A 15,476-nucleotide genomic window follows, 5' to 3' on the forward strand; every position below is an offset into this window, starting at 1 on the left:
CTCAGATCTGCCTAGCAACTCCATTCCAATTCTCACCATTCGACATCCAGGGGAAGGCGTATGCAGTGCATCTCAACCAATATGCAAATTAATAAACCGACCTCAGAACAGCCTGCAGATTTCAGCATTCTCACATCCTCATAGGAAAATTGCTCCAACTCGAGTTCTGTTTTACTCACAGATATAATTCAAACGGTTTTAGAAACTAGAGAGTGTTTTCTATCCAATAGTAATAATAATATGCATATTGTACGAGCAAGAATTGAGTACGAGGCAGTTTAATTTGGGAACAAAATTATTACAAAGTGCAAACAGCACCCCCTATTGAGAAAAGGTTCATTAACAAGTCCAATACAGCAAATGAAAGGTACACATCTGGTGAATCCAGCCAACATGTCCGATTTTTAAAATGTTTTACAGCGAAAACAGCACGTATATTTATGTTAGCTCACAACCAAATACAAAAAAGGACAGACATTTTTCACAGCACAGGTAGCATGCACAATGCCAACCTAACTAACCAAGAACCAACCAAACTAACCAACAAACAACTTCATCAGATGACAGTCTTATAACATGTTATTCAATAAATCTATGTTTTGTTCGAAAAATGTGCATATTTCAGGTATAAATCATAGTTTACATTGCAGCTACAATCAGAAATTGCACCGAAAGCAGCCAGAATAATTACAGATACCAACGTCAAATACCTAAATACTCATCATAAAACATTTCTGAAAAATACATAGTGTACAGCAAATGAAAGACAAGCATCTTGTGAATCCAGCCAATATTTCCGATTTCTTAAGTGTTTTCCAGCGAAACACAATATAGCGGTATATTAGCTTACCACAATAGCCAGAAACACAAGCCATTCCCCAGTAGCAAAAGTTAGCGATCGTAACAAATTAGCTATTTGACGTTGGTGTCTGTAAATATTCTGTCTGCTTTCGGTGCAATTTCGGATTGTAGCTGAAATGTAAACTATGGTTTATACATGAAATATGCAAATTTTTCAAACAAAACATATGCTATACAATAAATATGTTATCAGACTGTCATCTGATGAATTTGTTTCTTGGTTAGTGGCTATTTATATCTTTATTTGGTCGAATTTGTGATAGCACCTGATGGAGCAAGAAACTGATGGAGTCTTTTGCTAACGTGGTTAGCTAATAGATTTACATATTTTGTCTTCCCTGTAAAACATTTTAAAAATGGGACATGTTGGCTTGATTCACAAGATGTGCACCTTTCATCTGGTGTCTTGGACTTGTTAATGTGTGAAAGTTAAATATAAAAAAAAAATAGATTTTGAATTTCGCGCCCTGCACTTTGAGCTGGATGTTGTCATAAGTGTACCGGTGTCGGGCTGCCCCCGTAAAAGGTTAATTTTATCTCTATTTCTGACTTGTGTAACTGTTCTACTTGGCTGGTTACTGTTTGTAAGGATTTGTCTAATGGGCTATGTTCTCAAATAATCGTAAGGTATGCTTTCGCCGTAAAGCATTCTTTAAATTTGACACCGTGGTTGGATTCACAAGAAGTTAATCTTTAAACCTAAGTAAAATATGTTTTGTTTTCTGAATTTTTATAATGAGTATTTCTGTATTTGAATTTGGCGCCCAGCAGTTTCACTGGCTGTTGAAGAGGTGGGACGCTAACGTCTCACCCTACCCAAGAGAGGTTTTAATAAAAGTGTGTCATGCGACACAAGTACCCTCAATAGATCAGATGTATTTAGAATCCCTTTTTACGTCAGCAAGTGTCACAAAGTGCTTATACAGAAACTGAGCCTGAAACCCCAAAGAGCAAGCAATGCAGATGTAAAAGCACGGGGGGTAGCAACAACTCCCTAGAAAGGTAGGAACCTAGGAAGAGGGAGAGAGAGTGGGTCGAAACAGCAGGTCCGGGGCAAGGTAGCACGTCCGGTGAACAGGTCAGGGTTCTATAGCTGTAGACAGGACAGCAGCACAACCAGGTGGACTGGGGATGGGGACAGCTAGAAGTCGTCAGGCCAGGTAGTCCTGAGGCATGATCCTAGGGCTCAGGTCTTCTGGGAGGGGAGAGAGAAAGAGAGATGGGAGACTTAGAGGGAGCATACCTAAGATCACACAGGACAACAGATAAGACAGGAGAATTACACCAGATATGACAGATTGACCCTAGACCTCCGACACATAGACTATTGCAGCCTAGATACTGGAGACGAGAGAGGGGTCAAGAGACATTGTGGCCCGAGTACAGGAAGGATGGGAGAGCACAAGCAAGCCTTGTGGCACCTTCTCTGTAGCCCCAGCACCACCAGACAAAATGTTGACAGGTACGGTATCTGTATCGGTGACATGACAATGAAATATGAATGACAAGTGTAATATTTTCACATCGTTATAAACTCAGCAATAAAAGAAATGTCCTCTCAATGTCAACTGTGTTTATTTTCAGCAAACTTAACGTGTAAATATTTGTATGAACTTAACAAGATTCAACAACTGTGACATAAACTGAACAATTTCCACAGACATGTGACTAACAGAAATGGAATAATGTGTCCCTGAACAAAGGGGAGGTCAAAATCAAAAGTAACAGTCAGTATCAGGTGTGGCCACCAGCTGCATTAAGTACTGCAGTGCATCTCCTCCTCATGGACTGCATCAGATTTGCCAGTACTTGCTGTGAGATGTTACCCCACTCTTCCAGCAAGGCACCTGCAAGTTCCCAGAGATTTCTGGGGGGAATTTCCCTAGCCCTCACCCTCCGATCCAACAGGTCCCAGACGTGCTCAATGGGATTGAGATCCGGGATCTTCGCTGGCCATAGCAGAACACTGACATTCCTGTCTTGCCGGAAATCAAGCACAGAACGAGCGGTGTGGCCGGTGGCATTGTCATGCTTGGAGGGTCATGTCAGGATGAGCCTGCAGGAAGGGTCATTTATTTTATTCTCCAAAGATTGCACGTTTGCTAGCAGAATGGAAGGAAGTGGAGGATTTTTCGATCGCTTGTGAATTCTCAGAAGGCAGCCCGTCGTCTGGCCCCTTTTTCTCTGCCTCTTCTTCACTCAAATCATGGGAATCTGGGCCTGTTTCTGAGAAAGCAGTTTATAATTTGCGTTGGGCTCGTCAGACTCGTTAAAGGAAAAAAAAGATTATGCCAGTCCGTTGTGAGTAATCCCAGTCCTGATGTCCAGAAGTTATTTTCGGTCATAAGAGATGGTAGCGGCAACATTATGTACAAAATAAGTAAAATAAGTTACAAACAACGCCTTCTTCTCTAGTGCCATTGCTATCCTGCAATGTCCTAGAAGATAGGAACATCTTTGAGACGAGTACAATGGCTCCATTGAACAAGGACAACCATATCTACTTGTGCTAGCATGATCCTGCAATCGGCGAAACACAAAGGCCACAATAATTGCTACTAAACATGGCTTCATTCATTTTTTAATCAGACAGCAGGCTGAACTCTCCCGGCACAAAAATGCAAGTTTCCTTTAAGGGCGTGGCCTTTTGAATAAAAGCCTTCCTGTTTCTGTCATTCAGGGATCCCCTTACAATGTGCTGGTCGGCGTACCTTGGGAGGACGGGAGCGTGTTGCTGTTTTTTTGTTTTACAAAGTAAGCACGAGAAATAGGAATGATTGTAAATGTAGTGTTTTTATTCTACCTAGACCTGCTCTCCTTCTCCCTGGGCTCCCTCCAGGAGTGTTGCAGCACATTATTATTCCCTGTTTGAGTATGTGAATGAAACGTATGAACCTAGTGATATGTGTTTCAGAATTCTGATATTGATATTTTTTTAAGTCTGTCTTGTAGGACAGTTGTACGTCACTCCTGAAGCTGAAAATAATGTATGGAAATAATGCAGGCCTTTGGAGATTGTGCCTTAAATTATTGTTGCGTTCTGATATTGCTGTCTGAAGAAACTCTTATGTTTAGCTTAGTCCCGAGGACCTCACCACGTGTATAAAAAGGTGGTATAGTACGGAGCCCTACACGACCAGATATTTATATGTTAAATCACCCATGTTACATACTCTAATCAAAACTGATTTTGATTTGTTTGCATACTGTCTTTATAAGCATATCAATATGATATTTACAGCAGAAATGGTTTTGTCCATCCGTCGATTTTTGTTGTTGTTGATGTATCTACTGTACACTCAAGCTGGGCAATGTTTGTTCATTGTCCGCACGTTTCCAAAGTAACATGTGTATTTACATGACGTGATGAAACTTTGAAACTAAGTTACGAGCTAATTTCATAGCAAGGCGTTGTAGAACGAGTGCCTTATGAAACACTTTTTGGCTCTTGCCATAACTTATTTGACAGATAAATATCAGCTAGATTGGATAGCCAGCTTCAGCTATCACCAAGCTATGCTAGCTAGCTTCTGTAAGCGCAGGCTTTAGCCTACACATAGAACTGAATTAGCTGACCATCTTGTGATGGTGAGTCCGTCAGGAGGGGAGAAGTCCTCAACTTCAAAATGTTGTTCTCGCCATAGCAAAGCTAGCTTAGCTTACCTTGCTGTACTCACTTCTGCCCTTGTTTGTTGTGATTGAATGGCAAAGACACACCCAAGAAACATCCACATCAAACCACACCACCAAGACAACTCTCATTTGCCTTCTGTCAGGGCAGTTAGCATTTTTTAAAGCATTTTTTAAAGAGCAATGATGAAAAGTTAGGCCTAATCAGAAAGTGCATTTGAGCTTTAAATGCCTGAACTTAACGTCAAAAGTTGAAAAAAATCTAATCTCTTATTCAGGCTGGGTGGATGTGCCTTAAGACACACATGCAAAACACACACGCGCTCGCACACACAAACACCCACACAGCGCTGTGCCTTGAGATATGCGTTTTGCTGAGCCACGGCAGTGTGCTTAATTTCCAACCAGATTTTAGCTGATCATTATGTTTTATTAAAGCACCTCAGTTCATTATATAAAATCCTATCCGTTGGCTGGAATAAAAGCCTCCACAAATCAAAAGCCAAGAGTCTCTAATATCCTTTGACAGTGCACAGGGGTTGCTGAACAAACAAGATTAGAATACTGCCCCTACAACTCTATTTTGTCAACACAAATTGATAAATACCAGATATCTTACTATACTGAACAAAACTATAAACACAACATGCAACAATTGAAAATGTTTACTGAGTTACAGTACTGAAATCAACTGAAATAAATGAATTAGGTCCTAAACTATGGATTCCACATGACTGGGAATATAGATATGCATCTGTTTCTGTTGGTCACAAATACCTTTAAAAAAAAGGTAGGGGCGTGGATCAGAAAACAAATCATTATCTGTTGTGACCACCATTTGTCTCCTGCAGCGCGACACATCTCTTTCGCATAGAGTTGATCAGGCTGTTGACTGTAGCCTGTGGAATGTTGTCCCACTTCATTTCAATGGTTGTGTGAAGTTGCTGGATATTGGAGGGAACTGGAGCATGCTGTCGTACACGTTGATCCAGAGCATCCCAAACATGATCAATGGGTAACATGCCTGGTGAGTATGCAGGCCATGGAAGAACTTGGACATTTTTAGCTTCCAGGAATTGTGTACAGATCCTTGCGACATGGGGCTGGGCATTATCATGCTGAAACATGAGGTGATGGCGGCGGATGAATGGCACGACAATGGTTTGCAGGATCTCATCAATGTATCTCTGTGCATTCAATTGTGTTCGTTGTCCATAGCTTATGCCTGCCCATACCATAATCTTTACCGCCACCATGGGGCACTCTTTACACACCGTTGACATCAGCAAACCGCTCGCCCACACGACGCCATACACGTGATCTGGAGTTGTGAGGCCGGTTGGACATACTGCCAAATTCTCTAAAACAACGTTGGAGGAGGCTTATGGTAGAGATATTTAATTATCTGGCAACAGCTCTGGTGGATATTCCTGCAGTCAGCATGCCAATTGCACGCTCCCTCAAAACTTGTGCTTTGTGACAAAACTACACATTTTAGAGTGGCCTGTTGTTGTCCCCAGCACAAGGGCTACCTTTCTAATGAGCATGCTGTTTAATCAGCTTCTTAATATGCCACACCTGTCAGGTGGATGGATAATCTTGGCAAAGGAGAAATGCTCACTAACAGGGATGTAAACAAATGTGTGCACAACATTTGAAAGAAATGTTGTGAAATTTGAAAGACATTTTATTTCAGCTCATGAATCATGGGACCAACACTTTACATGTTGCGTTTATATGTTTGTTTAGTCTATATACCTATCCCAATCAGTGTGTATCACAACAAGAAATAGCTCTTTATTTATAGCCCAAGAAAGAAATGTATATTCTACTACTCAAGAGATCATCCATTTTCTCCTGGCCTACTTGGCTCCAGTCCATTGTTTAGCCTCTACCTGGGGAAAAGTTCATACTGAGTCTGCTTCCCTGCCCCACGGCCGATCGGAATTCAGCCCGTGTCCCTAACCAGGCCCCCTACAGCCCTGTCCTGTGTATCCACAAACAAACGCAACCACACACACACACCAATGGGACCACCCTGTCACACACACTTCTTTAATATTTAATCAAGAACAACAGAGAAGCAAATCACATCAGTTGCAAACGCATGCTAGATCATATTGTCTGATCCAATACCATGCTCCTGCATTGCTATCAATTACAACTTTGACACCCGACTAATTCGTTTTTGAGGCTGGATTGGTAATTTGATTTCGGCCTCACTCACTTGATTTCCCTTACCCATTAATTTAATTTGCACTAGCCCATCAGCGGATGGAGCACATGTTGAGTCACCAGTGTCCCTCTGCTCGTCTTGTCCTGGCCTTATTAATGCCGGGAGGAGCCAAGAGCGACCCAGCCTCAAACTATCACACTCAGAGTGTTGCTAACCAAGCCTAGCGCTGCTCTCTCTCTCTCTCTCTCTATCATCTCAGTGTGACTATCCCTGGGGTTGGCTTCTCAACTCACCTAATCTGACCTTATCTACATCTAATTTGTGTATGTGCTTATGCATATCAAGTCAGCCTCAGTGCCACTGTCATTGTTTGTGTAGCTAGTTTGTGGTGACTAGCTATAGCCATGCTTACTTACTGTATTGTCAATTTATATAGGATGTATAGGATGATGTGTTCTTCAACTAAATGTTAAAGTTAGGTTTGTGGGAGAGTAAACTCATCCTGAATCTGTGCCTCTTAGTTATTTATGGGTGACTTCAGGAGCTGTCAATTTTTCAGCAAAGGAATTTTGGTGAGGGTGTGTTATGACACATCAAAGCGTGTGTGAAAGTATGAGTGCGCGCATATGCCCGCGCTTGCGTGTGTATGTGTGTGTGCACGTGTGCCTGTGCGTGTGTGTGAAATATGGCCCGGGGAGACATGTTTAGTGAAAACAGCAGGCAGTAAGATAATTAGAGTTAGTTAAGAGGTCTGGTCTATTTATAAAAACAATGATCAAGCACAGATATACTGTCATTAATGTAAGATGAGTCTATCTGAGACTTAAATGCAAGTTTTGGACTTTAAACACTGCGCATATTAGTAGAAATTGGCATAATAATCAAGCTACAAAGCCCTTGTAACATATGAACAACAATATCATTTATTAAAAATGATTAGAAATTTTTGTTTTATTTATAACTCAATAACTCCCCATTTAAAGTAATACACATCTCATTAATATTAATGACACATAACATGATGAATGTCATGTAAGAAGAAAGGAGTGCTATTGCAATTTTTATGAGGATACATGTCTGGAATAACATTAAATCCCAAGGGGAATCTTCCCACCGCTACTAACACTGGTGTTGGAAGCATGTCTCATGTCCTAATTCTTAAACAGGCAGAGAGGTAATTTGAGAGTCTCCTCTATATTTCATAATGCTCTGTGAAGTGAATCTCATTTCCTTTCCATATGGGTTGTTAGCGGCAAAGAGTGACTGATAAAGGAAATCCAAACAATGATGAGGTTTTAGTCTCGCTTGGATGGCTAGCGTAATGTCACTTGTCTGTGTGTGTGGTGGGGGGGGGGGGGGGGGGGGGGGGGGGGGTATTCTGTCTTTGTTAGAACTACTGTCATCCCTGTGTCCACACTGTCAGTAGCATTAACTGCCACGGCCTTTAAAGTTTACAAAGCATTTGGTGTTAAGTGGTGCATGTCAGCAAAATTATTGAGGAAGTATTTAACTATTCAAACACATATTGAACCTCATCTTGACACAGAAGAGTAATAAATGGTCCCCTGAGGGCATAGATTACATTTAGATTAAACAGGTAAACATTGACATTTTCAACATGCGGGAGATCATTATGCAGATGTTACATATGAAATCCCATTCATTACCTAAAATACCCATCACTATATTTACATTCTGTACAACAAGAATAACTAAAATTACCATTTCATAAGTGCTTCTTGGGGTTTTCCTCTCCTGTAAAATGTTGCATAGTAGGCTAATATACCAAATGCAAATCAAATCAAATGGTATTGGTCACAAACACATATTTAGCAGATATTATTGTGGGTGTAGCTAAATGCTTGTGTTCCTAGCTCCAACAGTGCAGTAGTATCTAACAATTCACAACAATACAAATCTAAAAGTAAAAGAATGGAATAAAGAAATATATCAATATTAGGACGAGCAATGTCGGAGTCGCATTGACTAATATACAGTAGAACGGAATACAGTATATACATATGAAATGAGTAAAGCAGTATGTAAACATGATTAACGGGATCGACTTGACAAAAGCCAGTGAAAGTGTAGGGCGCCAAATTCAAACAACAGAAATCTCATAATTAAAATTCCTCAAACATACAAGTATTTCACACCATTTTAAAGATAAACTCGAAACTGTAATGGCAGACTAAGTCGTCCTCCTCCTCAGACGAGGAGAGGCAAGAAGGATCGGAGGACCAATGTACAGCGTGGTAAGTTTCCATGATTTAATGACAAGAAAACTAGACAAAATACAAAACAACAAACGAACTAACCGTCACAGTCCCGTGTGGCACAAACACTGACACAAACAACCACCCACAATCCCCAACACAAAACAAGCCACATATATATGATTCTCAATCAGGGACAACGATTGACAGCTGCCTCTGATTGAGAACCATATTTGGCTGAACACAGAAACAGACAAACTAGACACAAAACATAGAATGCCCACCCAGCTCACGTCCTGACCAACACTAAAACAAGCACAACACACAAGAACTCTGGTCAGGACGTTACAGAAACTCTGATTTCAAAAAGGCTTTACGACAAAAGCACACCAAACGATTATGTTACGTCAGTGCCTAGTCACAGAAAAACACAGCCTTTTTTCCAGCCAAGGAGAGGAGTCACAAAAAGCAGAAATAGAGATAAAATGAATCACTAATCTTTGATGATCTTCATCAGATGACACTCATGTTACACAATACATGTATGTTTTGTTCGATAAAGTGCATATTTATATCCAAAAATCTCAGTTTACATTGGCGCGTTACTTTCAGTAATGTTTTGCTTCCAAAACATCCGGTGATTTTGCAGAGAGCCACATCAATTTACAGAAATAGTCATCATAAACTTTAATATAAGATACAAGTGTTATGCACAGAATAAGAAAAACTTCTCCTTAATGCAACCGCTGTGTCAGATTTCAAAAAACCTTTACGGAAAAAGCAAACTATGCAATAATCTGAGTACAGCGCTCAGACAACAAAACCATGTTGGAGTCAACAGAAGTCAGAAATAGCGCTATAAATATTCACTTACCTTTGATGATCTTCATCAGAATGCACCCCCAGGAATCCCAGTTCCACAATAAATGTTTGATTTGTTCGATAAAGTACATGATTTATGACCAAATATCTCCTTTTTGTTCGCGTGTTTAGCCCAGTAATCCAAATTCATGAGGTGCGAGCAGACAAAGTCCAAAAGTTCCGTTACAGTCCGTAGAAACATGTCAAACGATGTATAGAATCAATCTTTAGGATGTTTTTATCATAAATCTTCAATAATGTTTCAACCAGAGAATTCCTTTGTCTTCAGAAATGCAATGGAACACAAGCTAACTCTCACGTGAACACGCATGGTCAGCTCATGGCACTCTGCCAGACCCCTGACTCAAAGAGCCCTCAATTCCCCCCTCCTTCACAGTAGAAGCATCATCAAACAAGGTTCTAAAGAATGTTGACATCTAGTGGAAGCCTTAGGAAGTGCAATATGACCAATATCCCACTGCATATTCGATAGGCTATGAGTTGAAAAACTACAAACCTCAGATTTGCCACTTCCCACTTCAGGTTTTTGCCTGCCATATGAGTTCTGTTATACTCACAGACATCATTCAAACAGTTTTAGAAACTTCAGAGTGTTTTGTATCCAAATATACTAATAATATGCATATATTAGCTTCCGGGACTGGGTAGCAGGCAGTTTACTCTGGGCACCTTATTCATCCAAGCTACTCAATACTGCCCCTAGCCATAAGAAGTTAAAGTGACTAGTGTTCCATTATTCAAGTGACCAGTGATTCCATGTCTATGTACTGTATATAGTGCAGCAGCCTCTAAGGTACAGTAACCAGGTGGTAGCTGGCTAGTGATAGCAAAGGGGTAATACAGAGGGGTACAGGATGGGTGGAGACAGTGATGGTAATAACTCAGTCATGTCTTGTGCATCAATACCCCCTGGAACACTATAACGCCTCTTCATAAATAAAATTGGAGGAAAGTGCATTTGTTTGTCATAATAAGAAGAGATAATTAATGTAATCGATTCACATCCGTAAGAATCCCAACTTGAAAAATCACATTACTTTTATCACATTTAAAAACTTGAAGTTAGTTTCTAGGAGCCGTAACATAGTTAGGCTTTGACTGCGGAGAGACAGGGAGACGGAGAGAGAGTGCTGGCTCTGTTGTGTGATTGATGAGTGCTCACTGGGCAGACTATTAAAAACACTGCAGCTCTCATATTCCTCCTACAATGGCAATAAACACATTCACAGCACTGAATCCAAAATGACTAATTTAGGGAAAGAAAATGTTTGGATGTGTGTGTTTGTGTGTATGTATGTTTAATACAACTCTCGAGAAATCGAACGTGTCAGCATGTACACAGTTAGATGTGCTGCACACACAAAACACGCACACATTTCCAATAAAAACATTCAAGATTCCATTTGTTTAGCTACAGGGATGCTGTTATTTGACCTCTGGTAATCAGCAAGGCCTTGAGACAAGGATAACAATTAATAATGCAAATCATGCCCCTTACACATACACAGAGAGGAAGTAGCTTTTCATATTAAACATTTCACATCAAATTCACGTCTAAGCAATTTTAAATACACACTCTCTGGGACTTTGTTAATTATGTGTCATTATGCGGGCGTGTATCAATCTGAAGGTATTACATGGGATGTGAATGAAGGAACATTGAACGAGGTGGAGGCGACAATAGACTGGGTTTCAATAGAAACCTCTTCAGAGACGACGGTGGTGGAGGAGACAATAGACTGGATTTCAATACGAACCTCCTCAGAGACAACGGAGCAAATGTGAAAAATACCTCTTCATTCTCCAATGAGAAAGAGAGCTAGAGAGAGAGAGAGAGAGAGAAGGAGAGCGAGAGAGAGAGTGAAAGAGAGAGCGAGATGATGACGATGCAGATGTATGGTGCTATTAGCAGAGCAGACAGGATTACCTGCAGATTGTGTAGGATGAGAGCTTAATCGCCCAGTAATGAGGACTAAGTGTTGCTCTGTGTTGAGGAACAATATTCAGCTGTGGACAGTAATAAAGTCAGCATAATTGGCTAAAAGGCTCATTTTCACATAATGCTTTCTGCATATGTTGTTTTGTCCTCTAGACATATTTGTTTGTACCTAAATATCATTCATAAGCTGCTAAGGGACTGTAAGTTATTTACACTGGTGTAAGTGAACCAAGTAAAAATTCTTTAAGTACTACTTAAGTAGTTTTCTGGTGTACCTGTAAATGGTCCTGCCTTTTTTACGTGACACTCCCTGAATGCGTGCAAAAACAAATATCGGGGAAACTATAATTCTCAAATCTATTCGATTTTATTCCATTATATTGTTGTTAAATCATTATTATATAGGCTAAATCTATGGATAGTAGCCTATAATTTTGTCTGCCAAACAGGTAGCCCTACCTCTTATTTCTTAAATAAGAAGAAATAGGCTTTAACATAAAGCCCTCTTGCTGTAAAGTCAATTTAAAATGAAAAGAAGTTTAAATGAATTAGGCTTTCTCAAATGAGCCTACTTTCCGCACCCATGCGCTGTTCATCTCCAATGGATTGTCTCCCTCTCAAACTGAACATGACATCAATAGCCAGTGCGCACAGATACTGTAAATGACATTTTTTGGACAAATCAAAAATACACAGCTAAGCCATTGGTTAGGCAGCACATAAATGTTTCCATCAGCAAGAGCAGGCCAGGGCTCATGATTTAAATATTTTTACTTTTATTATATTTAACCTTTAAGTCATTTAAGAACAAATTCCTATTTACAATGACGGCCTACCCTGTCCAAATCATAACCCGGACAAAGCTGGGCCAATTGTGTGCCGCCCTATGGGACTCCCAATCACGACCGGATGTGATACGGCCAAGGATTGAACCAAATCATATCAAACTTTATTTGCAACATGCGCCGAATATAACAGGTGTAGACCTTACCGTGAAATGCTTACTTACAAGCCTTTAACCAACATTGCAGTTCAAGAAGAAGAAAATATTTACCAAGTAGGATAAAATAGAAAGTAATAATAAAGAGCAACACAATAAGAATAACAATAACAAGGCTATATACAGGGGGCACCGGTACTGAGTCAGTGTGCACTGGTACAGGCTAGTTAAGGTAATCTGTACATGTAGGTGGGGACGAAGTGACTATGCATAGGTAACAAACAAACAGCGGTGTACCGTAGCAGTGTACAAGAGGGGTGGTGTCAATGTAAATTGTCTGGTGGCGATTTTCATGAAATGTTCAGCAGTCTAATGGCTTGGGGGTAGAAGCTGTTGAGAAGCCTTTTGGTTCAAGACTTGGCGCTCCGGTACCGCTCTGACAATTTTTTGGGACTTCCTCTGACACTGCCTAGTATATAGGTCCTGGATGTCAGGATGCTTGGACCCAGTGATGTACTGGGCCATACACACTACCAGTGGTGTAAAGTAAAAATACTTTTGGGGGGGGGGGGGGGTATCTGTACTTTACTTTACTATTTTTGACAACTTATACTTTTATTTCATTACATTCCTAAAGGAAATATTTTACTTTTTCCTCCATACATTTTCCCTGACAAGCCAAAGTACTCGTTGAATGCTTAACAGGACAGAAAAATGGTGAAATTCACACACTTATCAAGAGAACACGTGGTCATCCCTACTGGCTACGGTCTGGCGGACTCATTAATACAAATGCATCTTTTGTAAATAATGTCTGAGTGTTGGAATGTGTGCCTGGCTATCCGTCATTTTTTTAAACAAGAAAATGGTGCCATCTGCTTTACTTAATATAAGGAATTTGAAATGATTTATACATTTACCTCTACATTTGATACTGAAGTATATTTTTGAAAATATACGTACTTTTGATTATTAAGCAAATTTAATACAAAATACTTTGACTTTTACGCAAGTCTTATTTTACTGGGTGACTTTCATTTTTACTTGAGTAACTTTCTATTAATGTCACGCCCTGATCTGATTCACCTGTGCTTGTGCTTGTCTCCACCCCCTCCAGGTGTCACCTATCTTCTCCACTTATCCCCTGGGTATTTATACCTGTGTTTTCTGTCTGTCTGTGAAGGTTCGTCTTGTTTGTTCAAGCCTACCAGCGTTTTGTGTCTCAGCTCCTGCTTTTTCCAGTCTCTCTTTTCTCATCCTCCTGGTTTTGACCCCTGCCTGTCCTGACCCTGTACCCACCCGCCTGACCACTCTGTCTGTTCCTGACCCTGACCCCGCCTGCCGTCCTGTACCTTTGCCTCTACTCTGGATTATCAACCCCTGCCTGCCTTGACTTGTAATTTGCCTCCCCCTGTTGTTACAATAAACATTGTTACTTCACACAGTCTGCACTTGGGTCTTACCTTGATTCCTGATAATTAAGGTATCTATACTTTTACTCAAGTATCACTTTTCCCCCCACTGCGCACTACCCTCTGTAGCACCTTACGGTCATATGCCGAGCAGTTGCCATATCAGTTGGTGATGCAACCGATCAGGATACCCTCGATGGTGCAACTCTCGATGGTGCAGCATGGGGACCCATGCCAAATCTTTTCAGTCTCCTGAGGGGGAAATGGTGTTGTCGTGCCCTCTTCACAACTGTCTTGGTGTGTTTGGACCATGATAGTTCGTTGGTAATGGGGACACCATGTAAGGGTCGACGCTGGTAGAGACAAGAAGCAGGTACAGGGAGTGAACATTTAATGGCAACAGACATGGAACAGGACAGGAGAACATCTGGACGTGAACACATAACATTAATGCAGACACAGGGAACAAACGGGGGAGCAGACAGTTATAAACGGGGCAATCAACAAAGGGAAGGAGTCCAGGTGAATCCAATTAGCGCTGCTGCGTGTAATGACGGTGACAGGTGTGCGTAATGAAGGGCAGCCTGGCGCCAGAGAGGGAGAGAGGGACACACCAAGGAAAGTGAAACCCGTTTCACTACAGCCACGTCGATGTTGGGGCCTGTTTGGCCCTCCTTTTCCTATAGTCAACAATCAGCTCCTTTGTCTTGCTCACATTGAGGGAGAGGTTGTTGTCCTGGTACCCCACTGCCAGGTTTCTGACCTCCTCCCTATAGCCTGTCTCATCGTTGTCGGTGATCAAGCCTACCGCTGTTGTCTTGTCAGCAAACTTAATGATGGTGTTGGAATTGTGCTTGGCCACGCAGTTGTAGGTGAACATGGAATTGTTGAGGTTCAGCCTGGCAGATGTGTTGTTGCCTACCTTTACCCCCTCTGGGCGGCCCGTCAGGAAGTCCAGGATCCAGTTGCAGAGGGAGGTGTTTAGTCCCAGGGTCCTTAGCTTAGTGATGAGCTTTGTGGGCACTATGGTGTTGAACGCTGCTGAGCTGTAGTCAATGAACAGCATTCTCACATAGGTGTTCCTTTTGTCCAGGTGGGAAAGGCAGTGTGGAGTGTGACTGAGATTGTGTCATCTGTGGATCTGTTAGGGTGGTATGCGAATTGGTGTGGGTGTAGGGTTTCCGGCATGAGGGTGTTGATATGAGCCATGACCAGCCTTTCAAAGCACTTCATGGCTACGGGGCGGTAATCATTTAGGCAGGTTACCTTCGCTTTCTTGTGCACAGAGACAGACATGATTGTTCCACTTAGCTCAAACCAGATGGGATGGCATACTGCTGCAGACTGCTGTAGTAGCCATGTTGTTTAAGTGTGCCTTGAATTCTAAATAAATCACAGACAGTGTCGCCAGCAAAGCACC

The 15,476-nt window shown here is 41.3% G+C and overlaps 1 long non-coding RNA gene across 1 annotated transcript in view; it reads right to left on the reverse strand.

Annotated features, from left to right (window-relative positions):
* Positions 1-262: 262 nt before the first annotated feature.
* The window catches only part of LOC129822940 (uncharacterized), a 32,716-nt gene continuing 17,502 nt past the window's right edge, over positions 263-15,476 (reverse strand). Inside the window, exon 2 of the long non-coding RNA XR_008754547.1 lies at positions 263-2,056. This is a non-coding gene — a long non-coding RNA (uncharacterized LOC129822940). The remainder of the gene's footprint in view (positions 2,057-15,476) is intronic.

This window comes from Salvelinus fontinalis, chromosome 25 (assembly GCF_029448725.1).
Source record: "Salvelinus fontinalis isolate EN_2023a chromosome 25, ASM2944872v1, whole genome shotgun sequence".
NCBI lineage: Eukaryota > Metazoa > Chordata > Actinopteri > Salmoniformes > Salmonidae > Salvelinus > Salvelinus fontinalis.